This window comes from Puma concolor, chromosome A1 (genome assembly GCF_028749965.1).
Source record: "Puma concolor isolate L17-30 chromosome A1, mPumCon1.1.hap2, whole genome shotgun sequence".
In the NCBI taxonomy this organism is placed as follows: Eukaryota; Metazoa; Chordata; class Mammalia; order Carnivora; family Felidae; genus Puma; species Puma concolor.
The window spans coordinates 220,696,961-220,701,092 of NC_141667.1; positions in this window are offsets into that span (position 1 = coordinate 220,696,961).

The following is a 4,132-nucleotide window of genomic DNA, read 5'->3' on the forward strand; positions in this document are numbered from 1 at the left end:
CTTTTGGCACTGGGAAGGACTGTCCCTTTGCATGTATCAGCCCCAGGTTTTTTGGTGAGAAGTATGGTCTCCAAAGGGATGGAGTGATCATCTGGAGAAGGAAAGATAGACTTTTTTCATACTATGAATTGGTGGAAAAGGTTATACTAGTTTTACTTATATTTTCTCTTTCCATAATTAGTATGTAACATTTTTGCCCTTTTTTGGGGTAACAACTTTATTGAGATCTAATTCATATGCCATATATCTTATTCATTTAAAGTATACAATTCAATCGTTTTTAGTTTATTTACAGAGTTGTGCAACCATCAGCACAATTAATTTTAGAATATTTGCATCCCACCAGAAAGAAACATTCCCTTTATCATTCCCTGCCTCATTTCCTCCCTAGGCCCAGGCAACCACTAATCCACCTGTTTCTGCAGATTTGCCTACTCTGGACATTTCACATAAATGGAGTCATACAACACGTAGTCTTTGGTGACTGATTGGCCTCTTTCACTTAGTGTTAATGTTTTCAAGGTTCATCCATGTTATAGCACGTGTCAGTACTTCCTTTCCTTTGTTGCCAAGTAATATTCCCTCATATGGATATACCACATTTATTTATTCATTCATCAGCTTATGGACAACCAAGGACTGAATGCTTGTGTTCCCGCCAAATTCACATGTGGAAGACTAATCTACAATGTGATGGTGTTTGGAGGTGGGGTCTTTGGGAGATAATTAGGTCATGAGGGTGGAGCTCTTGATAGGATTAGTGCCCTTATAAAAAGAGGCATACAAGAGCTTACTCCCTCTCTCTCAACCCTCAGGAGGATATAATGAGAAGGTGACCATTTGCAAACCAAGTAGAGGATTCTCATCAGAATCCAACCACGATCTTAGATTTGCAAGCCTCCAGAACTGTGAGAAATAAGTTTCTGTTGTTTAAGCCACTCAATCTATGATAATTTGTTGTAGCAGCCCAAACTAAGATATAGACCTTTGGGTTGTTTCCACTTTTTGGACGATTATGAATAATGTGGCGATGGACATTCATGTATAAGTTTTTGTGTGCACATATTTTTCAATTTCTCTTGGGCATATACCTAGGAGTGGATTTGCTGGGTCATTGTTAATTCTATGTTAACCTTTTAAGGAAGAGCCATACTTTTCCAAAGCAGTGCACCATTTTACATTCCCACCAGCAGTGTATGAGGGTTCTGCTTTCTCCATACCTTTGCCAACACTTATTATCTTTGCGTTTGATTATAACCATCCTTGTGGGTGTGAAGTAGTATCTCATTGTTTTGATTTGCATCTTTCTGGTGGCTGATCATATGAATTGAGAGTGTTCTTGAAAACGATGGAGAATAAATCTTTCTTTCAGTGAATTAATGAAGCACGTTGCAGGCCCTGTTACCATTCCCATCATTTCCTGGAATTAAGGCACTGACTTAGACCATCAAGATCTCCAGATGGACCTTGGCCACAGCCTCCCACTGGCCTCCCTGCCCTCTACTCTTACCCTACTCCAAATCATCATTCATACTGCTGCTAGAATTACTCAATTTCCCTTGTGTAAAATCCTCCTTTGGCTCCTCAGCCATGGGATAAAGGATAATCTCCCTAGCTTCGAATATAAGACCCTTCACTGCTGGATTCAGCTGCCCTTCTGGCATTCCCCTGTTGCTGCTTGCGTTCCCAGACCAGGCTTGGTGCCTGTGCACATTGTCTCCTCTGCTTAGAATGTTTATCTCTCAAAGCCTAGTTCTATTCCTTCTCCCACTGCAAGAAAGAAAAAGGTAACTGCCTCCTACTGTGTCCCCATTACACTTTTCTTGCACCATCACACCATGATGACCTCTTTTCAAATCTCTAGTCCCAATGACTCTGTAAGCAACTCAGAGGCAGAGAGCATTACTTCTTATTAAGCTACATACCCAGGGCCAGCCTAGCACCTGACACATCCCTTGGAGAGACTCAGCAAAAGCTTGTGGGCAGACTAGCTGAAACAAACTTGTGGAGATGTTTCTTTCTGGCAATAACCAGAATATATTCACTTTTTTTTTTAAGTTTATTTATTTTGAGAGAGAGAGAGCACACACACACAAGCAGGCTTTGTGCTGACAGTGCAGAGTCCGATCAGGGTGGGGGGTAGGCTCAAACTCACAAACTGTGAGATCATGATCTGAGCTGAAATCAAGAGTTGGACACTTGACCAACTGAGCGACCCAGGTGCCCCTCATGTTTGTTTTTCTTAATCAGATTGAGCCAAGTACCTATTATAGTTGATAGATTGAAGGTTTAAGAGACCCATCAGATATTCATTTGTTTGCTCACTGGGCAGGAATGGGTATGATGTCGTCAGGAGGCAGCTGAAGTGGTCTGGGGGGAAAGATGATGGTGGTTTATTTTCAGAACTTTGAAATAGTTGATGTGTAAAGATGCTGAAGCGTCCATACCTCTTCCTTATAGATGAGACGAAGTAAATGACTCGCCCCCTCATTTCCACACTCAGTTCCTGCACTCTCTACACTGATGGTAAAATGATTATCTGGTTTCCATCCATTAAGTCTATGACTCAATGAGGAAAATGGACAATTGTATCAATCGAGGGAACACTTTCTTGGGATTTTCTGTTTCCCTATGCAAAGGCTGGTTGAAAACCTTCCTTTCACGCATTCTCTAGGGCTGGGTCTTTAAGCAGAGGCTTAAAAAATTATTTAGGAGCTCTCTGTTGGCATCCACCCCACCCCTCCACACCACAAATGTCAGCTTTTAAAGGACAAGAATCACACGTCTCTTTTTATATCTCCTTGCAATGCTTAGCTCACTCATAAACACTGGGCACTCAGTAAATGTCAACTAATGATTACATTCTTACAGATAGATGGACATGGAAGAAGCCAGAAATACTGCTGTTACTATCCTTTATTTAGTTTATTGGATTTAATTGTCAAATGAGAGAAGTGTTCTATTAGAGAAAAACAAGAGATTCTATCAGATGTGAATTAACAGAAATCTCTAGAACTATCCTAAAGCAAAATGAAACCTTACTTAGGAGTATATATAAAGTTTAAAACCTCACCTATTTAAATATAATGATAATGTTCTGGTAACACAGTAGTGATGAGCCACTTTCTGAACTATGAACAACAATCAACTTCCGGCTATGTGTACAAATGAACTGCTATCTTGTTCTGCTGCTTTGCCAACACCACTTTCCCTCCTGCCTTCCTAAAAGCATCCCTTGTGCTTTATGTATATTTGGATGAAAATTAGGTGGGAGTCATGATCCTTTCAACGGTGGACAAAGATGAACACAAGTATTATTTTATTTTAAAAAGCCAGTTGCGCCATCTCTGTCGATGGGACTTCAGGGGAAGAGACGAAACATTTGTTGAAATTCTACCATGTGGGCCAGGTAGAAGATGGGGAGGTAGAGTTGTTTAGGTCACAGCTCTTGTCTGGTTTGGTGAGGGAAGGAAGTGGAAGAGGAAACCTCCAAGGGGAGGTGCAGAGCCAAGAAATAAGTGGGGGCAGCATTCCAACAATGGAAGAGCCTGCAGGGTAGGGGTCAGGTCAGTAATGCTGTGAAATCAGGGTGGAACAGGAAGGAGACGCAGGGAAAATGAGATCTGCTCTAGACGACTGGTAGAGGTAAAAGGAATCCTGAGGGGTCCTGCCTTGCTGGAGAATTTCTGGGGATAGAAGCAGCAGCATAAATATCAGCATCAAATAGTAGAATAAGACTTCAAATGTCTGTCAAGGATTAGAGAAGGGGACATACAGTTAGGGGTAAAGCATGGGATTAAGAGAGGGCCAAAGGTGAGGTAAACATTATAGGACTGAGATGAGTTTGGAAGGTGGGTTTTGTTCATCTCTAAATAAGTTTGCGTTACTTAAAATGCACTTGAAGAAAACTACAAAACTGCCTCAGAAGACCTGAGATTGAAAGATTGAAAGGAAATCATATTAATGGACAAAAAGACTGAATATCATAAAATGTCAATTTTCCTCCTATTAATTTAGAGTTTTAACACAATGAAAGCCACAACAAAATTTTTGTTTTATTTTTGGAACATGATAAATTATTCTGCAGGTTATCTAGAAAAATAAACAAGTGATAATACCTATGAGAAGCTGG